At 38.4% G+C, this 25,328-nt stretch overlaps 1 protein-coding gene across 3 annotated transcripts in view; it reads right to left on the reverse strand.

Annotated features, from left to right (window-relative positions):
• Positions 1-25,328, reverse strand: part of LOC104063581 (contactin-4) — a 334,408-nt gene that overhangs the window by 271,763 nt on the left and 37,317 nt on the right. For all 3 annotated transcript variants that reach the window (XM_054076800.1, XM_054076804.1, XM_054076799.1), the window contains exon 2: positions 22,158-22,202. The gene's annotated coding sequence lies outside the window, so the exon portion shown is untranslated. The remainder of the gene's footprint in view (positions 1-22,157; positions 22,203-25,328) is intronic.

Below are 25,328 nucleotides of genomic sequence, written 5' to 3' on the forward strand. Positions count from 1 at the left end.
AAGTCTACGGAAGCATTTTGCGAAGTGCATGTGGAATGAGGGTTGTTACAACTTTGTCCAACATCCTCCAAGCTCTCCATCTTGCAGTACTGTACCATCTCTAAACGCCTTCCTTTTCTTCCTGAATATGACTACAGCTCAAGGCAGATAATCAAAAAGAATAAGACATAGGTGAAGCTGTTAAAAAACAGCCATCAACAAAAAGGTCAGGGCCTCTGGCAATGAAAGAAAATATTACTCCTGTATTCGTCAAACAGATTTATTCTTGATATAAAGCAGGATCATTTACAGCTCAGCAAAATTTTAAAACTGGTAGTAAAGCACATTACAAGCTTTCTTAATTCAATTTTCTGTGGCATTTATTGTAGCTAATAAAATATCTAAATGTCATCGAGATTTAGAAAAATGTATTTATAGGTTAATAAATGCATAAACTGGATTATTCACAAAAACAGCTCACAGAAAGCCTTGCATCCTAAATTGGTACAGATTTTGGTTTCGTTCCTTGTCAGAGGGGCAATTAGTCCTTATTTACAAAGATCTTACTTTATAGTACTGTAAAAATGCATCTGCTTATGTCTGCTATTTTCAGAGTTCATGCTCAGCTTCACAGAATCCATGTTACCTGAACTATTAACTTTTACTTACCTAGATAAAAGAGCCAAAGGCTTCTCCAAATACAACTTTGTAGCCGATTCTTACAGGAATGCAACCCTACTATTCAACAAAATAAAGAGTATCATAATAATATAAACACAAGATGAAGATTTGCCTGCTTTGTCGTGGCAACAAACACCTGCTTGTTGGGGGAAAGGGTCTTTGTTCTGAATTTGAAAAAATAACAGTAAAGAAAAAAAGGCACTTAAGGGTGGTGGCACAAAAATGGAAGCACTGATGGGAATGACAGTACCCTATGCTTCCACATAGGCACAAAAGAAACTGCTTATTAGCTTGTTACAGCTATGTCAAGCCCAACAAACTACTTTGGATAATTCAATGTTCAGTCTGCACGCATGTGTGTATATACAGATTAATTCTTTTAATCACCTCTTAAATAGAAATTAATGAAAATGTACTAGATTTCAAACATTCTGCAATATTTAGACAAAATTGCACTGGAAGATTCTATATATTCCAACTATACAGAAAAAGAACTGCAAACCAACACCTCATCCCATTTTCTAACTCAGAATACAAACCCTCATGAAAGAGTTCAGTCGAACAGTTGGGGCTTTTATTCCGTCTCTTCATTCTGAGGATTTTAAATGCAGTCCTTTCATTCTTTTTTCAGATACCTATCTCACATGGAGTTAGAACTTCCTTGAAATAAACTTTAATGTTCTCGATAATATCAATGATGATGATTGGGAATAGCCTTTTTTTAACAAGTAATTGAACATTTAGTGTAACCAAAGCTTTTATATGTAATTAGTGCTCTGAGCTGAATTCTGGTACAATACCGTTTATATCCAAATTATTTTTAATGAACATTTGGATGCACCAGACTAGAAGACTACAGGTTTAAAAGAAAATATATGAATATTTTAAAACCTTTTAAGATATATTTCTGTAACTAACAAAAAAGCAATAGCTAAGCTAATTGACTAAAAAGGGTATTTTCTAACTTCTGAAGCACTGCATGAAGTTTCTCATTGGTTAGTCAACACAATAGGAGTGATTATGAATGCAAACAGACATGCTTTCAGGAACAGAGGCCAGAGAAGCATATATACAAATAACATAAAACACACTAACTTATGAGTGCACGCTGAGCCTTTCAAGCACTGAAAGGACAAACATTTCAAATGCACTCATCCCTTCTAAAAGGTATTTAATATAAAACCATTACATTTCCCAGAAAGCTTTTATATACAGGTCATCTTTTTCATAGAAATGCTTCTTGAGCCCTCACAAATATACCAAGCTGTAAAAAAAGTCTTGATAATATAGTTCTTGTTCCAGAATCTGTCATTTTTAAATTGACACTTCTGCATTATAGAAATAAAGGACAGTGCTTTGGCTTCTTTTTTTCCCCCCCTTATTTAAATACCTTACATTTCCCTTGAAACCTATCAGGGAATTACACACATTTCCAGGCATTAGCATTAAAAGACATTAGCAAAGAAACATTAGTCCCTTAATGTCACACGTTCCAGCAGACATCAAGCCTTCCAAAGCCAAACTAATACCCAAAATGACTAAAAATGTCCAACTTTATAGCTAAAACCAAATCAAACAGTAAAATTAGGCCTGTTAGAAATACTGCTTCTTTCAGCAAAGACTCTAGTACATTAATACAGCCCAAAATTATCAGTCAAGAGAAATATTCACAGTCCTGTAGAGCCCAGCACTATTTGCCAGTGGACAAAAAATACCTCAAATTCAAGAATATGCAAAAAGTTACGGTAAGGCTTTTCCAATGTTTAGGAAGCCTTAACTATTATTCCAAGGCATTTAATTGTGTTTAATCACTATGTAAATTACATCTATTTAATTCATGTGATCTCTAGAGAACTAAATAAATATTGAAAAATATTGGTTCATGGGTTTTTTTTTTTCCACAAAACAAAGGATTAATGTGACTTCTGAATACTTTTTTTAAATTATGCGTAATGACTGAAAGAATTGACAAAAAAAATAAAGAATTGTGAAAGCAGCTCAACTTGAGACTTGTGTTCCACTCCCAGTGGTAGAAGTATGTAACTATATGCTTGTCTTCCATAACTACAACTTTACTGTTGTTGCATTATAACTAACACTTCGTAATTTATCATCCTATTAAAAACCTAAACAAAGACATATGGTACAAATCCCATTGCCTTTTCATCGACTTAGCTGGAATTTAGAACAATCCCGAAGTGACTTGTTTTCACAAATTCTAAGCAATTTCAAGAAAGACATCATTATGGGGCAAATATTACAACCAAACAGAACAAACACTAAACTGTCAAAAGGAGAAAAGCTATCAATGACTCAAATCTGGATTTTTTAACTAGGTACTCAAGCATCACGTTATGAATGCTTCTCTATCCTTGCAAAGCAAATAAATACCTAGAGTTCAATCATTTTGTATCACCTAGCATCAGCTTCATTACGCGTTTTTGTTTGCATTAAGCCAACAGTCTGCCAAAGCAAGTGCCTGTACTGGACTTGCACAGTCTTACCTTTGGTAAGGGTATTAACATTAACAGGTAGTAACAACCCTTGAATAGCATCACTCTTCGCTACCTGAGCTCAGTATTTCAGGTTCTAATTCACTGATCTTTTGCACTGTCACAGTTGGTTAATGAATTTGCATCAAGCTAATTAAGATCTGCCACCATTCACAAACCAGTTATCATGAATGCAAAACCTGTTGCTAATTCTATCGCTCTGAAATCCAGCAAATTTCACTCTTGCAGGATTGAGGGCCCATTCACTGGGGCACACAGCACCTGACTACTTAAAAATCCAAAGTTTGGTATCTTACTGGAGTTTCATCAGGTTGAGAAAAGGTAGCTTGTCATTTTCTGTTCCATTTAATCTTAATATCATGCTGCACAATGACACAGTTGCTGCTTCTACACAATTTGATGGTAAAAGTGTCCTGCAAATCTGTTTTATTATTACATAAACACTAGTTCAGGACTGCAAAAAGCTCCATTTCATTTCAAAACCTCTCAAGATGTACTATGTCTCCACAGTGTCAAGTTTTCCCTTTCCAAGCTAAAAGGGAGATGGCCATTATACACAATTGTCACCATTAATGCACTTAAAAGATTATTTTGTTTGGTGGGGTTTTTTTTTTCTGTAACACCCTCCACCTGCCAGAGATGTGTGGGTGAGAGCCCCAGAGGTCACTCCTGTCCCTTACCAGCCCTTAAACTTTGCTGAGGTTGCGTGCTATACAAACCCCAAAACTTTTAGCTTCCCTGATTTACTTCATCTGTATTCCCAGTCTCCAATTAGCTACAATTATAATTTGTATCATTAGCATTTCGTATCTTTTTCTCTAGATGTTCACTCTTCCTTTGAGGAATACATTGCTTTAGTGATGACTAGCAAAAGAGTAAAGTTGGGTAGATTCACTTCAGAAGAGCTCCCAGAAAGTCTACAGACCTATTAAAAAAAAAAGTTACTTTTATTCAAAGTCTTTTTGATACAAAAAAAAAAAAAATGAGACTAGTAATTCCACAAACTTTTCTTGGCAGTTTTGGTGCCATTTAAGTGACAGCCTTCCTAAAAACACTTGGGCACTATAATATTCAATCCCGTCTCCCTTTCTGTGCAAGATTTTGCCTCCAAACTCAGTGAGGAGCAACTAAACATTCTGCAAACTGAACTTTTTTTGAATGGCTTTCAAAACTAAGGGTGAGTTTTCAGATTATCTAATTAAGCCAATCATAAGATGGGTATCCTAATTAACCCTGCATGACTCAGAGTCTGTACATCTTATGCGTTGTATAGTTGCATGCATACAAAAAATATTGTCTAAGTTTCTTTTAGGATAAATAAGTTTCAATGTCTTGATCCAAAATCCATTTGACCTAGTGGAAAAATACCATCATTTTTTGAATGGGAGTTTAAGAGCAATTTGCATTAGATTTAGGAAAGATTATCTTAGAGCAAAGATTCTGAAACACTCTTAAGAAGTCTGAAGTACCACTCCAGACCCAGTCACAAAAGCTTTATGCAGACAAAATTCTCATTACAATCAGCAGGGGTTTGCTTTCATAATGAGTATTTGAGTCAACTGATTGGAGTGCTCAACTTCTGAGACTGTTAGTGCACAAGATATTCTTGACTGTATGATTTCCCTGTAATGCTCCATAATATACAGCATTGATTTAGAAACAAGCAATTCTGACAAGGCTGAAATAGGTGCAAATGGGTGAAGCTATATCCAAAGTAGCTTGCTTAACTGTTCAGTGTTACTTGTCAAAGTTCAAATTGTTCATACTTAAATTATACCATTCAAAGTTCCCATCAAGTGAATGATCCAACTGTTGTAACTCTTAGAAGTAGCATAGTTGGATCTGACTTCTTATCCTTTCATGCAGATAAACTTGGAGAAAGAATTTAAGGAGCTCTTGTCCTTGTGAAAACTAACTTAATTCACAGAATAAGGGTGTGAACTCTGTCACATACAGAGCAGCAATAAAAGGAAGTTGAGTTACAGTTTGTAATAACTATATTCCATATTGAAAGTTCTTAACAGTTCATGTCATTCTTAATGGATCGTAACATCCATCTAGCGCTTTTAATGAACTAGGAGCAAAACGCAACTGTCCAATAACAGTATTTCGAAAAACACTGCAGCCTATGTTCATATTTGGCCACGTAAAATTCTCAGCATATAAACAAGTTGCTTAGAATGTCATTGCAATTAATTTTATTGGCTGCAATAAAACACTGAACTGTTTTATGATTATTTTAGAAGCTGATTATGTTTGCATACAAACGCCCACCAAAGCTTTTAGGCATGTGCACTTTACCAGTATGACTCCATATAATTCCATTTACTCCTGTGGAGTTAGAGCAGTGTAGAGAATTAGGATCAGACTCCCGAAGTTCTTAATGTATTTCAACACCACACAGATCCCAGTCTAGACCTGTGAGGGATACTCTGCGTATTATCGCCCTCCCCTCACAAGTGGCTTAAGTGTTTCCAGGTCTGACACACTCCAGAACTGGCCAGTTCTCAACACAAGCTTGACAAAGTGCTGGAGGAATTCTCCATGGGATATTGCAAGTAGCACAGGATAGTTTCTCAGTTCTGCGCGCTGGTGGAATGGAAGATTTATCACACAGAAGAGAACTCTGCTTTTTTAAGCAGGTCTCATGTGCCTGTCCTGTGGGCACCACAGCTGTGGAATGGTGCAGGCACAACTTTGCCAGTGTGGAGTGTGAAAGCAAGTGAAAACTACTTCCAGTAATAAAGTGAGTGATGAGTTAGAAAAAACTCAGAACTTTCACTGTCCACTTAACTAGCATAGAAAATCAACTGCATCAGGAACAACAAACGTATTGAGGAGGAAAACGCTATATCTCAAGTAGCCATTTTCCCCTTCCTAAAAAGCCACCTTCTCTCTTAAAACTCGAGTCCTTCTAAGTGCATCCTTCTTTATCTGCAAGCTCAATAGTAAACCGATTTTGCCACCAAAGCCAAATATTCATATCCTCTCCTGTCTCCCATTTTCTCCTTTCTCATGGTCCAGTTTATATTCTCTTCTCCTGCAGCTGCGTGCCAGGCTGTCTCATCAACTGGATCACCGATCAGAACATTCCTGTAACTACGTTTAGCTTTACTTATTTAAATAGACTGCTTCGCTGCAAAGCTTGCATACCCTTGTTTCTTCCTTTTTTTCCTGAAACAGAAAATATTCCTAGTACATTCTTATGTTTAAACAAGCACATTAGATTAATTAATGTATTTAGTCTCTGGAAAGCTTGTAAGTTCTGTCTGGCAGGAAGTGGCCATGAAACTTTCTATTTTTTTCCATAATTAGGCATAATAATTACCACAATAATGCCCTTGTTAACATTTCTAATTATATGCAACTAGTACATCAATACCTCCTAGAATGAACCTTTCCCATCTGATGTGGGATTGTCTGCATTCCCACAGGCACAACAAACCAGCATCCTGCCTGCTGAGCAAGGACAGACTGTGGGAGCCAGTCTGACATGCAAATCAAAAAAAAAAAATAGCCCCAACATAAAAGCTATTTATGTAAAAAGTAATAAAATAGCTCCTAGACAGGCAAAAAATGTTCAATAAACCCAATGGCATCAAAAGCACCACCAGGTTCCCTCAGTACTCAAGTTTGCCATTTGTTCTTTCGGACTAGACCTACTCATTAATCAGCTCCAGCACTGGCTGGGGGTTTTGCCTTGGGTCTGATGACATGAACTCAGGGACCACTTACGTTTTTACTGCATATTGCCGTGTCACCAAGCTGTTCACATTAGCTCTGCTGGGAGGCTCTCTCGTTCCAGGAATAGAAATTAATTAATCAGTATATTTTCCACCCCCGTGCCAGGAAAAACATCTCTGATTAAAATGGTGTACTGAAGGTTTTTTGCAATCACTGCCGACATAACTATTGATTAAAGAAAAACCCTGTGAGCACTTACTCGGTTTATAGGTGTATTTATTTCATTCCTCTTAAGTTCCTTTGTTTTAATTAAAGGGTATATTCTAGACACACTATGATTATTATCTATTGAAAACACCTTCGTAAATCTGAGGCATCTCTTTTTTGATAGGAGAGCGCTCTGTATATGATGGAAGTACTTAATTCCCCGGTTCAAACTGTTAAAACTTCAGCCAAGCGAAAGGCTTTTCTAGGAGGTAAGTATCAGAACTTAGTGTTGAAGTTCTAAATACATCTACAGCTTCCTTCCGGGCAGGAAAAGCACTTCACACATGGCTGTGCTGAAGAGTTGGTGCATCCATAACTAAACCCCACTGAGACTGCAAGCTTGGCAGTATTAGCACCTTGCTTGGATGGAGATCCCAATTCTCAGAAAATTTCTACCCCATAAAATGTATATTTAAGCAATCAACTGTTGCTATTGTCTCCTTTCAAAAACAGTGGCGGGAGAACCACACTACTTGAGACTTACTTGAGATGGTAACTCATCTAACAAATAGGCAACTCGAGACCTCCTGCTCCAAAGGCATTACAGTCTCTATTACCACATAGCATAGGAACACCCAGTATCAAAGTATTTCAATTCCTCCCTGCTGCTGTGACCCAGAGAGCTTCAAGGACTCAGAAGTTAACTGGGCTAGATCACATCTTACTGCCAGGCTACAGTACTTGCTGCCACTGCAATGTAGTCAGACTACTCTCCCAAGAACCAGAATGCTCATTTTTTCCAGTTTGGCTATGCTTATATATATTTATCCAATATGAAATAGTATGGGGAGCTGAGAATAGATATCTAGCTCCCAAGAAGGGACTTGTAGCCTGCTTTAAAGGTACCAGACCCCATCTCAAGTGAGGAAAAATTACAGTAAAGATCCAAAGGCAACCTTTCATACAACTTGAGTTTAAATGAAGAAAGATTATTTTTTTGGCCCCAGTCTCCTTTCACACAGTTCTCCACAAACACATAGTACATGTAAACTCCCCGTTATCATTTCAGTACTCAAACATTTCTAATTGAAAACCAGTCAAGTTGTAAGCAGTTCTCAGCAGATTTCTCCATACAGCCTCCTGTATGGATACTGTTCCTTCAGGCCATGGTCTGGTTCCCTGAATTATTGCAGGGGAGAAGGCATACTCTTAAGTCTTCATTACAATTGCCTGTAATAACAGCATTCCTGACAGCGACCATCCATCCTCCACCACCCAAAAAGACCCCCCCATATTCCAAGCTTGGTTCCCAGGCTTTTCCTCTTGCTAATATCTAAAGTATATCCTAAAGAATATGCAATTGAAGCCTCATCTTGCATACATCTGCTCCCATAAGTTAAACTCCAATACCTTCTGCATTTCTAAAGGGATTAGATGTCTAGAAAACAACTTTCTCTGCCAGACACACCAATCAGTCCATATACTTTGTGAAAATAATGCAGTAAGCTTGCAATACCAAGTTAACTTCTGATATTCATATCATATTTGATGCATCTTTGGTGCATTCAATGTACAGGGAAATTGGGAAGAGTCCCATACGTACAGCCTCAGGAACCAGGGAGCTGCTTTGGCACATGCTCCTTCCACAGGGATGCTTGCAGGATGCAGAGCATATCTCTGTGTTACTTCCCTGTGCTTTTTAGGGAAAGCCATTTGCTCTGCCACATCCGTTTCTCCTTGCTCATGAAAGTATAGACTGGGCTTTCTTATCCTGGCTTGTTGCAGAAATAAGCTATTGACCTTCCATGCCTACTCATGTTTCAGGATTCCAGGAGCAGTACACGCATAGCTAATTTCAGCAAGAACAAAAGGATGCTTTGTAATTCAGGGTCTGTTTCTCCAATTATCATGAGAAAAGTTATGACATCACACTAGTCCATACCTTTTCATGTCTCTCTGCTTTCCTCTGTATCTTTCAGACATATGTTCACTGATTCATTTTGCATATGTAAGATAAGATATTAATCATCACACATTCTAAGGAAATTACGCTAAATTAGCCCAATAATTACAATTCGTGAATTATCAGGCCAAGTCTCATAAATGAAGAGCAGCAGACAGCTTTAAAAACTCGTTATCTTACCTACCTCATGTTGTTTCTATTTTACCTATTGCACAACTGTATGTGTATGCTTTGGGAAGAAGATTCATATGATTGTACATCCTTTAGTCATTTCACCATTTTTTTTAACTTACCCAAACCACACATTTCTTCTAAAGATGTCTAGTACATTTTTAAGCCTTCATGTGCATAAATTAATGGTGCTACATAAGGCAACCCTAATTTATACACTCACTATGGACCCAATTAGTTCTTCTGTATCAGAATGCCAAACAGATTTTCTTAATAAAGCAGAACATTTCACATCTAATACTTATATAAAATGCAGAGTTTTAACTCTGTCACTTTGTGTTACTAACCCCAGACTTTGAGAAGGGAATTCTGAAATTAGGTTCCCCCACACACCCCCACAAGCACCACTGAAAGAATATGGGACAGATCAGTTTGGACAGACCAACGTCACTCCAGTGCAGCTAGTCAAAGTGACAGATTTACATCAGCTGAATGCACAGGACGCTGCACAACAGCACAGGGAGGTCCTACAAGACCTATGGGACTAGAGGAGGCAGAAGCACACAGGGAGGACTCTGCAGCCTTGCCCACCTCCCGCACCGAACAGCCCCCTTCATCTCTGCAGGCATGAGCTTATACCTTCTGAGCAGCAGACACCTGTCAGGGACTCTATATCTTGATTATGCTCTTGTTAATATTTTAATCTCTTCCAGCCCAGATGGCTTAATTCCTTGGTTAAGGTCGAGACATGCCTGAACGCTTGCAAGCTGAGGCTCTATCAAGAGAAGTGATAAGTGACATGGTGAACTGGGAGGGGGAAAAACCCACAAGACAAGTGGTATCACATTTGTGTCTCTGATATTTCTCACTCAAGCTGAGAATCAGAAATCCTGCCAGATGTCTGTGTGCCACGATGACTGTGTATTAACACCTCCATCTGCATTCATAGCCTACTTTGGTTATCTCCCACGTATTTTGTCACTTCAGGTTTCAGCTGTCCCCAGCACAGAGGGCATCACTGAATGCACAACGTGCCAAACCGTGCTGGCTAAATCTTAGGCCAGTGTGGGAAGGGGACTTAGGATTGCACAGTTAAAACAAAAAAATATTTAGGGGATAAAAACCCCACTGCTATGTAGATAACCTAGACGATAAGTGTCAAACAGTTTGTCTATGAAGTGGCCCACAAGCTGATCCTAGAAAAAAGGAAAAAGAGGAAGAGGAACAGAAGATTGCTGCCCTACCTCCTCACTGAAAATGGTAATTCATGGTATTTCTGCCCCATATCAAAGATGCTTACAGTGGCTACGGGGAGAGGGGGGGGGCAGAGGAGGAAGTCAAGCATTACACTAAGTCACTTTGGATGACAAGCAAATAATTGTTGTCTTTCTGGTATTTATTGCAAGCAGATTAATCACAATGGCTCATTTTGAGTTTCATGCACACTTAAGTTAGCTTCATTCTTTTGCCCAACAACACCTCTAATCAAGACTCTTGTAAGAAACTAAGATTACTACATAAACATTTTAAAGCAGAACAACAAAAGACACCACATTATTAGTATAGCTGTAAGGAGCATTTCACATTACCAGATTGGCAACAGGATCCACCTGCAATACAAGTGATCCAGTCAGTGCTCACATTTTGCATTCTACAAACACCAGGGATCTGATCTTCCAAACCCATATATGATCCAAAATCACATACGATCAAAATGAGGTTTTGCTCTCATTTGTTTTAAGCGTACAACTGTGCAATGAAGTTTGGTATTCCTTAAGCAGAGGGCAGTATTACATCAGCAAACTGTTATTGAAGTTACCTGATCTACAGTAGGTGAAATAACATTTCTGCAGCCTAAGGATACATATTACAGTTAACTGACTTTGGACATACATATAAAGATTCAGAAAATAAAACTATATTCTACTAGTGCAGAAAAATTCTAAATAGGAAAGCATTCTAGTCTCCTCCACCCCACATACACTTCCCTAAAAAAAAAAATTCTTGTGAATGCATTACTTTACCTTTGACCAAGTCCATTTCCTAACTCCTTTCTCAAACTTAATCCCAGAAGGTTTACTCATCTAATCATAAGTCACAATTAGAAGTTCATTAAATATAAATGTAAAAGCTACTCTGTCCACTATTATTCTCTAAACTCACACTTTCTCCTAGTCCTCATGGACCTGGCACTGCAATCCACTAACAAGAAGAACTAGTCCAAGTTCTCCTTTGATTCCATGATGCTTTGGTCCTTCTGGCTCCTGTAATCCCAAAGCACTCTGCTGACGCTGCCCCTCTTAATGGAAAAGCTGGAGCTGAAAAACGTGCCAAGAGATAACATTCACCAGCAAAGTCTCAGCCTTAAAACTTTTGCTAGTACTTTGACATTTGTGTAACATTCAGAAGCCGCTTGCTCACACAGAGATGTTATTCTCTACCAGCAAAGCACTTCAGATGGAAAGTATTATCTATTCCTAACTGACACCTTCCACTAAACGGAACATTTAATTAATTTGGTCCTAGGCCAGTCTTTTTTGCTTGCATGAGGACGAATGCAACTTGTAATTCTTTGGCACTGTTTCTTCTCCTCCTCCTCCCCTTTAAAAGGAACTTTACTTGTTTACAGAATAGATACAAGAAAATTCCAAGCCAGTACAGTGACACATCATTAGTTAAAAATACACCACGGTATAAAGAGCTTTAGTACACAAAGAGCATCTGAATGCAGAATTACATGAAAAAAGCCTAGGAAGGAAATGAAAGTCATGTAGAAACTGACAATTTTTTCTGCTACCGGCTGTAGCAGAAGAACAAGAAGACTGCAACCGCTTCATGTATTACTACAGAAAGTGAACTCGGCAAAATTAACCAAGTTGAAAACACAGTACATGGGATTATAAAAATACTTGAAGGGTACCTCTAAAATGCAGATGGTAAACACAGTGTATGGGAGTAGGAAGGGAGATGTCAAAACAAAAAGCTGACCCAAAAGCCTACAAGAGTGTAAAACCTTCAGGTCACTGGCTGGAGCCACGCTCACATAACAAGTGGAGACAACGTGACTCGTTACTTACAGTAAGCTGCATAAAGCACTAAAGACAAAGAAATGGAAATCCAGCAAAGATGACAGCATCTCCTTGGGAGATTCACTGTGCCAAAACCCAAAGTTACTTATCACGCATGCCATATGTATGGTCTGGCAGATATATGTGATGAGTTCTGACAGCAACAAAGATACAGTATAGAACAGGGATGCCCAGACTACTAGTTCAGATCTACAGTTGTCTGAAAACAGAAACAACTTCCAGATTTGAGCAATACTCCACCAGAGAGAGAAGCAGCACATGTCCTGTCTGAAGTTATTTGTATCGCTGCATAATGACTTCAAGCAGCTGCACACACTTTTGGCAGCTGAAACAATAAGCAGAGGTCCACAATTCTCTATAAAAAGACAAATATAGGGAGAGACCTTCATAAACAGAAGAATTAAATCTGGTTAGAAACACAAAGTTCACACTAATGCAATTAATTGTGATAAACAGCAGATGAATTTTAAGAAGGTAACAACCATTCATACGACGTGTGCCTTAGCCACGAGACCTTCTGTTTTAGCACAATGTCACACATGTACTCTGTGATCTTCTCTGCAGCAGCAGCTAAAACTTCTGGGCCTGCGTACAGCCACATTCATCCCCAACTCATGAGCAGCTTAATTAAATGACAACTGCAATTAGTGTACAACATCGAAGTCTCAAACAGATGCTGAAGGAAAAAAAGTGCATTGCTAACTGCCAGAAAGTAAGGGGCCTACACGTTCTTGGTGGGTCAGTCATCCCCCTCTAATATCCTTCTAATTAAAAAGAAGCCTAGGCAAGCTAACGAATATAGCCCCTATTAAAAAGTAACGACAAAGGCTGTAGCTGGCTATAGAATGGTATACAATAAAGTACAAAGTCAATGGTAGGGCAAAAACAAATAGAGAAACTAGGGTGGGTTTTCATATGCATTGGTGGGAATAGGGAACACCAACGGACCTAAACAAGGTTGTGCTGAGCTAAAGAGACATGAGCTGGCCCCCAGAGCATCCAAGATGTTTAGTACACAGGAATACTAAAGATCAGAAAGTTTAAGATCCGGATGTATAAAAACCAGCAAAATTCTTGCAGCATTATCTAAACCAAGAATTACTGATATGAGATTGTCAATGGTGAAGGCTAAAGTTCACGTTCAGGTGGCAGAACTTAACGCACAGCCTACTGCACTTAAAGTACTGTATATCTTTAAAAACAAAAATGAAGAAAAAGTAAGAGAAATGCTATTGTGACATTTTGCAGGAGTAAGAGAAGTAGCTCTAATCATCAGCCTTTGAAGAGGTGTTTTAATTCTAGGATAACAGACTGTGGCAAAACCTAAACAAAAACAAAGAAAATCAGGACACATCTGTTCTGCATGAAAACATGTTGGTTTTTTTTTTTCTGTCTGCTTCCTGTGGAAGAAAAAAAAAAGACTTCAAGGACTGTGCTGAAGATAACATCTCATTTATCAAAGCAGGTGATACACTAGAATTGTGATAATTCTTGTGAAATGAGAGGAACAAAGATTAAGAGGAAAACAAGGAAATACAAGATCTTTGAACTACTTTGAAGTGGGGCACCACAAAGCTGATCCAAATTCCCATTAACTTTAGTAGGACATGAAATACAGTTTACTAGCTGTATGGCTTGATATTCAGGAAATACCAATATTAGGGAGATACGCTATTTCCATAAGTACATTGCAGCTAACATACATTGCTCCGTGCTCATGTCTGGTAATGAGTCAGAAGTACAAAGGAAAACACAGTCCCTATATAGGAAGAGCACTACAGGAAAGAATTGATAGAAAAGTTATTTTATGTGAAAAGGAATGAAAACAGTGGCTGTGAGACTACAGTGATAACTTTAAAAGATTTAAGAGTGGCAAGGGAGCTCAAGTGATGGAAAAAGACCAGAAGGAATTACATATTGGAGAAAAGTCACATTCCGATTCCTCGTTTATGCACATGGAGTATTGAGGACAGCCACCACTCAATAAGCTGCCACTCTAATAATTTTATTAGAAAACTTTGAGCAGAGCAGTTGCACTACATCATCTGTACAGATCCCTCCCAAACTCAACTATTCTATGAAAACAATACTTGCAATTTTAAGTTTTTATAGTTAAAAAAAAGCAGGAGTGAGAAATTGAAAAAAAACAATGTGTTTCCAAATAAGGAGGCAAAGATGTTCTTCCTAAGATAGTATAAATAAGTACAGCAATCAGGTTGACTGACTTAAACTTTCCTTCTCAATAAAGACACTAATTTCAACTGTGCTTCTATATGCAAAGAAACCAAAAATCAAAATTCAAAATAGACTTAAAAGTTCCCCCTAAGGAACTTCTCATTCCTTCATTTGGCAGATTGATCCTTCAAAGCAATGCTTGGCCAAAGTACTTTTGTTAGAGCAAAGGATGCAAACATGCACCTAACACCAACATCGGCAAAGACAGAGCAGGCAAACATTTTTCAAGTAGAATAAGTCATGATGCAACACCTTTTTGAAGAATCATATTTATAACATTTTCTATTGATAACAATAAAAGGGTGACAGAATTCACTTCTGATAAAGATTAGACTAGGTATTTTAATCTGCAAAGCAAAGATTAAAACTAAATTATGGATTTCCTAAGGCACCTTAATTTCTTGGGAAGAGAGTACTTCAAAAAAAGAAGAGAAGAAATAGCAAGTGTGTCACAAGGATCCATAAGGCATAGACAGGCTCTGCTGTTTCATCCAGACACTGCTTTAATTTTGGATTTCCTAATATCTGGCCAGAGGTACCATATTTTTAGTTTCAAAGTAGTCCAGCTCCATGAATCTGAGCAAAGGATTTGAATACACTGATTTAGTATCAAAACTGTCAGTAATCATTCCATATTTCATAATTGCAGCACCAAAACACAGCCTCATGTTTGCAAACTTTAGCATTTTTTGCCTTATGAATATTTGGGTTTAGGGGTATGTGAGATGCCAAGCTGGTACACTTCATTTACACTTCTTAAGTAAACGTTTAATAGTCTTCTAGTCTGAAATTAATTTCCTAAATGTGAATTGATGCTATTTAAGAGCATGTTTAAGGCATTTCAAATTATTAACTCAAGATATGATGGCAGAGAAGCTATTTTAGTGCTGGTCAATTGCCATTGTGCTTGTCCCACACGTAGCAAGAAACATTTGGTTTTGCTTACTGAAAAAAAAGTAAAACGGGTGCAATTTAATCTAAAATTGACACTCATCTCAAACCAAATTTCTTCACTTAAGGACACGGCTCCTTTCATGGGTGTTTCAGGCCTTTTATGATTTGTACCATGCATACTACTGATTAAACGAGCATAGGCTACTCAATTTTTCTTCTCACTCAGCCCCTCAATCATCATAAGCACTAAATAATTAATTAAAGAAAAAACTTAAAACTATTTTATTTACAGTTCTGCAGGTCAACAGCCCAAGTAGCCAGATATGACCTCACTCCCCAGGCTCTGGGTCTCCGGCTCCCAGACACACAGTACTCATTCTGAGCATCCCCAAAGTCCCTCTGCCTTCCCTGTGTACAGTTGGACCCTAGAAGACAACCACCATCACCAGCCTGCCAACAAGCTGATATAGGAAGTAGCTAAGGCTTTCAACAGATATTTACTCTTCATGAGAGCTTGTTGAAATAAACTCATTCCTTTTAAATATTCGCTTGGAAGAAATTCTTCTTAATTGACTCATCAACTAGTTGCACTTGACAGCTGAAGAAATCAACCACAAAAATAAAAGCATTTAAACAATTGATGCATCTTGCCGACTAATACCTGTCCACACCAAGATCAAGCATGTCTACCCAGAATTACAAAATCCCCACAAGGAATACTCTGCCCAGGCACATGTGTACAGCAGAGCACCTGCTTTCAACTCACTGTTCCTCGTGAGCAGCCAGCAGCTTGCTGCCTCCCTTTTCATTCCAAGCCTTCTCTCCAGTCTAACCCCACAACCTTGGAAAGCTTGGTGAGAGAGATCAAGTTTCCATTATACAAACCTATTTAACGCTTATGGAATGTTTGTTTTCATCGTGCTAGTTTGGGAAAGAGCACTCACTGGAGCTGCCTTGCTAAAGCTATAGTTAACCTTCTCAGCCTTTTGTTCTTTTGCGCTACATATCTTCCAGTAGACTGCCTCCAACTACTCTCTCTCCCTTATGTTAAACCCTGAACGATAACTTTCAGTATTTATAATTATGACAGCTATTGCTTCAACTCAAGAAGGATTCAGCTTTCAACTTTGCCCTGTCACACAGGGCATTTCTATGGTTGCATTCAAACATCTCCATCTTCCAAATTCGAGAAAGCTCTTTTGTGTCCATTTTCATGCTGGATTCTGGTCATGATGCTCAAGCTGAAGAAATTCTCCCTCTGAGAAGGGCTTCATAGATTACCAACTTTTCCCCCCGACTAACTATCAAACATTGAGTATAGACACACAGGTCAAGCTTACTTATCAAATTAAGATTAGTGAATGAATTTATACTTCTTCAATCCCAAGAAGGTAGGTATGCTTTTCCAAGTAACTCAAACTAGCACAAGAAGCATTTTAAACCAGGTGTTCTAGCAAAGGGAGCAACAGTTCTAGCTTAAATTGCCTCACAAAAAGTTTTGAAGTGGGTAAAAAATTGGGTTTGATTTTAGAAATCCAGCATATATCTGCAACTAAATAAAAATCTCATTGAATTTAGCTATCTTCAACATTATCTCATTAATAATTGATTATTTGTCTGCAAGAAAGCATATGGTTGTGTTCTTCCAGATTGCAGGATAAACTATGACTCTCTACTCAGATTAACAGTCTACTAAAAAATGTCAGAGGCATGAAGACCAAGCAGCAGTCCAAATGAACAGGTGCGTTGGGGAAAATGCATCTGTCTGAGTAAGTGGAGAATCACATCTCGGCAGACCTGTCACTCCAGCAGTTTTCAGGAGCTCTGCACTCGCTTAAGTATCCCTTGAGGCACCAGCAGCCAGGAGATACAGGATGACGGATATACCACCTCAAACAGCAAATCCTACTGTGATTTTAATTGAATTACAGCAGCCATTTTATTTTTTGCAGAGCCTCTACACTCCGTCTTACTTGCTCGCTGCCAGTGATTCAGCAGTTTATTTCTCAATACACTAATCCCTTCATAAGACAGTTTCTCATTCCTTTTAAGCAGTGCTTCTGACAGCAGCTACCTATATCTTTGTTGTTTAAGGCTCTCCCTTTTTGATTAAATGGAAGTAGTTTATCTCAGACATACTTCCTTTGCTTTCAGACTCTCCCACTTTTACATGCAGGAGAAGGCTCCATCTTTTAGCAATTCAGGGCTCTCTTTCCAATGCTGTTCCTCCGTACTTTTAAGCTCACCTGACTACACTGTTGCAGGAATTAAAAGAGGAGACAAAAGAAAGGAAACCTGAAGCCTAGAAGATAAGAAGCAGACAGTGACATCGACTTATAAACACAAGCCAGCTATGTAAAAAAATACGTTTACTTCACTATTTACAAGGAACTCCAATAAAACTGCCATCTGGCTATTTCAGTTGCTAACCTGAAGGGTACAGAAAGTTTAGTTCAGGGAAAAAGGCAAAATAGGCAAAAGCAGCTATCAAGACCTGCCTTTGCCACAGCATGCAGCGGGGAAGCATCAACAACTATCACAAGCCTGATGTATCTTGAGCCAAAGCTATTTAAGCAATGGCTTAAAACTTACTCAGTTTACTGATTCTCTATTATAGCAATGAACAGTTTTCAAATGCCATAGTTATTGCTTTTGGCCATAATACTCAAAAGCCATTAACTGTTTATCTCAGAATATTAATCCTCAAAAGGGTGACCCTCATGCCCAAAATATGCTCTCAGTCATGAAGAATGATTGATGAATTATCCCAAGCTAGTCCACAGAAACACTTCTAGTGGTGTTTTATCATCAAAGTTACTTTCCCCTTAATCAAAGGCTAATGCAATATGAAATCCTTAAATACGCACGGCACAGCAAGATAAAGTTGCAACCTTGAGAAGGCTGGAAAACAGCAATTTGCACACACAAACACAGGGTTTAGAACTACCATCATAACAAGCATCATCAATTACAAGCAACAGTGGCTTTAACAGGACTATATTCAGAGTATATTAACTTCATGACATCTTAACCTTCTTGTAAGGCCACAACCTCTTTACAATATCAAAGTGCTACAGAAGAGCAGATTTGCTTCATGTAGAAATATTCTTTGCAGCAGATTTCATAAATAGCAGCACTGCTGCCTTACCAGATCATTGGCATTATTATCAGCTGCATACACTCAGGGAAGACAGACTACACATCTTCACACATATTCTCAAAGATGACACACTCCAGAAGTTTTGCACAACTGTAAGAGAAAGCTCTGACTGAAATGAGGCATGTATTTTCAGGTAATAGCTTGTCTTCAAAAACCTGCTTTCAAGGGAGAAATCTGGGCAGGTACCCCTGACTTTTAGCACAATTTCATAATAATTTTGTTCAAGTATCCAACTGATGCTTTTGCATTCATCATGTTCTTATGAAAAGTAGAGTCATGCGTACTCCATCTTAAATATTACTGTTACACAAGAAAGAAAAATCTCAAGCAAAATGCTGTCGCTGCAATAATTAATTATAACTCCAGTTATATGTATAAAAAAGTTGTCTTTTCGTTCTACTGCAAAATTAGCAAACTATCTCTGAGGCGCAACTTCAAAGAGCACAGAAACAGCTAATCTCGTAAAAGCACCACTAAATTCACCATAAAATGGCAATTTCGCTAATTCAGTATTTCAAATTACTGCAGAACAATTGATACCATTTTAATTGTTGGGGCTTTCCACACAGAGGGAAGCACGGGAGGCATGAGAAACCCAACCAGTATGGGAGAAGGAAGTGTCTAAGTAGAGAGCTGGCAGAGAGGCACAAAAGGTGCAGAAAGGGAGAAGGGGATCAAGATGGAAGGAAACAAGGAGATAATAAAGGAGAGAAGGACATAAGATCTTCAGAGAAGTAGGGATGGTTTAAGAAGACACAGCAGCAGACATCCAGCAATAAGGAGGCTAGGAAAGAGGACAGTTTTTCTATGGATCTCGACAAGAGTGATGCCTGTAGATCACAAGACTCCTGCCTTTGAAAGAATGATCTAAAAATTACATACAGTAAGCCCAGCACTTCCAATTGAGCAAGTTTCCACTTGGAATAAATGGCAGCTCTTCAGATTCAAGAAGCCAACAGCTACAAGACAAATATTCACACACCAAGTAAATAGGAAACTACCTCTTTCATGCTAGATGGCAGCGGAGAAAGACCTTATAATTCCAAACCATGTTGTAATTAATGGCTATTCTGACTACAGGGCAGAAATCACATTCATTCTCATGTCCTTTCCAAGAACTATTACCCTGTATATTCAGTATTCCTACCTAGGCAGGGACATTTCTCCAGTGCAACTGTATGCTGTGTTTACAGGTAATGTTTCTAATTAAAATTATATGGCTAGTCTAGTTGTTGAATACAATGCACAGATGCTACAAGCTTTCTAAGATGACTGCTAGCCTGTAGCTATTTTAATTAGCTTGACAGGTAATAAAGTAGAATTTTATAATTATACTATTACAATGCACAAGTGTTTCCTTTCAAATCTGTACTCACTGAGTCACTTGGGTAAACAACAGCCAGTTTTGGTTCACCAGACCAGAAGCAAAACTCCAAACTTGGCTTCCTCTATGCGTTGCTCATGGCTTAGCAAAATGCTGCTTGGGATTCTAGGCTAGAAAATCCTTCCCTCACTTAGAGATTCTGTATAAAACCCAAATTTGCAGTCCCAATAACTGTACTTTGTTCAGTAGACGTGCGACCCCTCATTTTCCTGAGGTGTGCTGTGCTTATTTCTCTGAAGGCAAAACGCTGGATTCTCAATGTATGCTGCTGGCCAAGAGCCCCATCAGCAGTGGGTAGATTTTACAACACACAAAGTTTGTACAAGCTCTCTGCTTAGGATATCTCAGAGGCTCAGATCAGATTGTTATTCTGACTTCCCTCCCCATACACCACGCAACACAATTTGGGTTCGTATTATCATATCTAAACATTACACATCGCATCACTAAACTTTTAAGCACTTGTATTTGCTAAGTACTTATCCACACTTAGCTTTTTTTAATACCACTTCACTAAAAATACCATATAGGTTATATCACAGAATTGAGGCATTTAACACAAATTCTGATCACATTCTTGCTAATGAGGAGTGTTTACCAAGTAGTTACGTTGTTCTGTAAACAGAAAGCAATTTCCAGTCTGCTCTCTATAGTGGTGTCAGCATTTGCAAGCCATTCCTAGTACGCATATAGCCGTCTACTCTAGTCATTCACACTTGCTATCAAACTGGCATTTAAGGATTTGGAATGCAGAACACAAGTCTGCAGCCTAAAAATAATATCCCAAGATTTGATCCTGCGCTTCTTATTCAGGCTCAATTAATCAAGGTTGCCTAACTCTTCAAAAGTACTTTTCATCAGTAGATTGAAAGCACTTTCCAAATGAAATGGTTATCAGCATCTCCTTTTTGCTATGGGGAACCTGAAAACGAGATTTCACCCGAGAAAGGGCTTTGAGGCTAATTTAGCAGTACTGTCCAAAGGGATGAGGAGTCCATTATTCAAAGTTATCTTTTATATTAAGAAATAAGCTTTTCCTTTCAGACCACTAGAAAGCAATATATCACAAAATTTATCATAGTGTCTTTGAAAACTTCACACAACGATAGCTTTGCAAATTTAAGAAAGCCCAAGCTGAATAAGAATAGTTTACTTGATCTACAGCAGAAATTCAGTTTTCATTGTAAACACCACCCAGAACCAAGGACAAACTTCTGAATTACTCCAAAGAACATAATAATTGAGTAGTTACGTGTTTTGATCATAAGGCACCTGTAACCTCTCTGAACAGACAGGGCAATAATAGCTAAAGCTAAGAAGGAAGACCACATTTATTTAAATATTTCATTGTAACCTCTGAAAAGATTTTGTTCTCCTTCAGAGAAAACATGCTTTTAAGTATGAATTACGTTATCAATTTTATCTGTGGAGATTGGCTACATGAAAGCCAAGCAAAGCCATGACATCAGGGCAGTTCTGGGACAGGGCAAAAGCGACACCATAGGGGTGCAGAGGAAAGCACAGCCAGATAGGGACAGCTGCCTGTTCTTCCCTGGACCAGACAGAGCCAGACAACCCAAAGAGCAAATCATCTCATTTAAATCTGTTTCATACTTGACATTTTTCCAGAAACAAACACCCACAAGATAACTCGAGATAAATAGCACAAAACCTCTCAAGTAGCAATATTGATTCCTTTGGATATTCAAGCTGAGATGACAATATGAAAATTTTAGCTTTAGAGATGCTGCAGGCTAATTTGGCTAATTCAGCTGTAGGGTCAATGATTTAACACACACTGATTTTGAAAATTCCATTACAAGAAAAACCAGAAAAAAAAACTATTGATAAGAGGATATCAATTTTCTTTTGTAAAAGACTAAGTTAAACAGCCTTTTAAACAATGGTACATTTACAAAAATAGTTTTCTGAAGGCAAGCTGTTCCATGCCTTCTATAAAGCTTCCACACAGAATAGCCTAAATGCAATATATACACCCTAAGAACTTCAATGCAGACCTCTGGCATTCTTCTAACAAAAATAAACAAATCCCACTGTCAATATACTGAAAAACTAAGGGGCAGATTCTTTGCGGCACAAACTATAGAACAAAAATTTTGACATTCAATACAACGACATTAGGAAAGAAGTTAATATCACCACCAAAAAAAAAAATCAGTATCAAGAATTTTTTTACCTTCTCCAGTGCATGATATGTAGACTCCAGTCAAATTTCCAATACCTGAAAGTAGAAATTCATACAGGAAGTCAGTTTTAATGATATTTTAAGTAGTTGATTCTTCTCTATGTTAACTTATTTTGCAGGGAAGACTAATGTCTAATTATTTTTAGTTCGTTATTTTCAAAGTGCCACACGATAGAAGTTGTAAACCAGTCAGATACTCTACAGATTTTTTCCACCACTTGATTCAGAGTTTACCCCAACTCCACTGAGATCAGTCCGAGAGCCCCCAGCCACGATGCACACTGCTCACTGGTCCACTGCTCACTGCAGACTCTGCACACCACACTCACATTCCACCATTCCACGTGGGACTACTTGAACCTTATTTTTTAAGCTCCAATGACTTCATTAAGGGCTGATAAACACTTTCAACTGCTAAAGCGTTTCACAGTGAATCCTCATCTTCCCCCACTGCTCAAATGCTCTTGGCTTCCCAAAGCTGGCATAAATGCCAGCTTCCTCTCCCTGTCCCCATCACCGCTAACTCAGTGCGGTTTGCCAAACCAACCAAAATTCCAAAGACAGGGCTGAATCGCATCCATTTCCCAAGGAGGTCCAGTACAACCATTAGTATTCAATTATATATATTCCAAAGTATTCACTAACCAAATTATGAAAACCAGAAAAACAATGGGAACTGTTCAACACATGTTTTCAATCATATAGCTTCACATGTTCTGTAGCTGGCTATAGGACACAAAATACATACATTAGCGTGGAAGATGTTTATGAAGCTAATATTGGATAAGCACTGTAATGCAGCCAATGTACCAAGAAATACAAACTTCTTTTTTCACACTATCAACACATCCCAGATAGGAGAGAGGGGAAAAAAAAAAAAAGGAGTCTGACGCTTGACCTAAAGATAAGTGCTGATAATCCATTTTCTAACTGAAGAGTTATGGGTTGTGCCACCACCACCTCCCTCCCTTCTTTTCAAGTCCAATACAGTTGCTACTGAAGTCCCCGAGAATACAAAAGGCTTCTACACCACATGCTCTTACCAGCTTGGCTGTGGGAGATTTTGTGCCAAGGAATTACACTGCTGGTAGTCTACAGGCATGTTACGGCTTCATTTAACAAATGCCTACTAACAAGTAATCAACAGCTTATAGTAAGGGCTTAGCGTGACATTTCTCAGCCTGGGCTTCAGAGTTACTCACAGTCAACCAGACTGGCTTATCCATGATTTTGCACAGCAGTACTTGCCACCCAGATTTGCAGGAGGGAAGAGTTCCCTTCCAGTTTAAGCCACCCGATGGGCAACAGGTGGGATCCAGCACCAGTGCTGAGTATGGGCAAGTTTCTTCACAGCTGAACATGCTTCAAGGAAAGCCGAGCCAGATGGAGCCCCACTGAAGTGAGCACAACACCGGGTAGAGCAGATAAATATTTGATATTGAGCTACACTAATTAGACAGGAAGAAGTAGTGAAGAGTTTCATACCAATCAAAATATCACTGTTTACTGTAACTGTAAAACTTATCACTTCACTCAGAGTTTAGAGCAACTTGCACAAATTAAAAAAATGTTCTAACACTAACATTGCTCTGTATTTTTAGACACCTACTAATCCATCTCATGCTGCTGAAGACAAAGAAGAAAAAGATGGAAGCTTTTTTACTTTGAAAATTCTGGTCTTTATATTTGCCTAACAATCTCTAAAGAATCCTTGAACTTACGTGGGCTTATAGGGCCGAGAGCCAAATCAGAAGAGAGATTTACAAACCACCTGTCACACAACCTCCAGAATCACATTTGGTTTGCTAGGGTGGGTTTTTTTGGTACTTGTGGGAGACTCTGGATCAAATCTTCATTTTTCTTCACCCACAATCTCTTCCTATGCATTTACTAATAAGTCTATTACTACTTCTGCTGGAGCTGCTTACACTGGTAAGATATTCACTCAAGCAGGACATCTGATCTCCCATATGTCCATTGAATGCTCTGTATAGTGAGTAATTTGAGTGTAGAAGGAACAGGTGACTGGTTAAAATAGCCCAACATTGTAACTTTTGTCTACTTAGTGGAACCAGCCAGCAGCATGTACCTACTCAAATCCTTCAGAAACTTCTGTTTTCAACAACAGAAACACTTCTGCTGACAATTTCTTAAAACACTGTATTGGCAGAGAAACATTGACTTGAAAAACATGGAATAGGGACTTTCAGTACATTTCTTTATTCCCTAGTAATAGCAAAAAGCTGAACATTGCTCTTCATAGTCATATTTCAGACGATGATTAAAGTAATTGCACGTTATCCTCACAAGCAGCACTGAAACTGGACTTCTAGACTTGAAAACCTAAAGTATTTAAACTATATTACACCCAAACATTCAGCAGCCCCAAACAATTCTACTAAATAATAAAAAGCTTCCCACACCACAGCTTGAAGGTGCAATTCAAACACACACCTCCATCCCACACGAAGAAGAGTCTGGAACAGGTACCAAGGGAAACAGACAGTGCTCTCTCCCCTAGGTAATGCTTTGGAAAACAGCACATTAAAAACAGAATTTAGCAGCTTCAGTGTTTTCCACATTGCTTCTCAACAGAAGGCTTTGGAAAAAAGAAAAGCTTCAGAACATGGATATGAAGCAGTCTCCAAAGGAAAAGGCAACAACACTTTCATTGTAGCTCCCCAGTTCGCCACTCCAGCTGTTCTGGAAGCTACAACTTCCAAGAAACCCAAAAGAAAATCAGTTTTGCCCAATTCTCATTGCATGTAAAGAAACAGCACATACTTCAAAGAAAAATCACTAAGGGCAGAAAATAAAAATAGATGTGCACTACTTCATTTCACAGAAATACTATATAATTGCACAAAAAAAAATTACTTTTCAGGTGGAGGTAGATCTTTGGGAGCTGGCAACTGGGAGTACTGATGAGAGCCTGAAGAGCTGATCTTGCCTGCTGCCAACAGAAAACTGTACATCACACTCCAAGTTTATATTGACGCACTAATGCAGACTGAGCTGAAAGAAGAAAGCTGAGGTGCGTTTCCCACCAAGAAGTCTATTAGCATAATATGCAAATACTGACATTCCTAATGCATCTTTCCTCAGAGTACTTATGTGAGATAAGACTGCAGAGTAAGGGTCATGATATTTATCTACAGGAGA

The sequence above is a fragment of the Cuculus canorus genome, chromosome 11 (genome assembly GCF_017976375.1).
Source record: "Cuculus canorus isolate bCucCan1 chromosome 11, bCucCan1.pri, whole genome shotgun sequence".
Taxonomy (NCBI): Eukaryota; Metazoa; Chordata; class Aves; order Cuculiformes; family Cuculidae; genus Cuculus; species Cuculus canorus.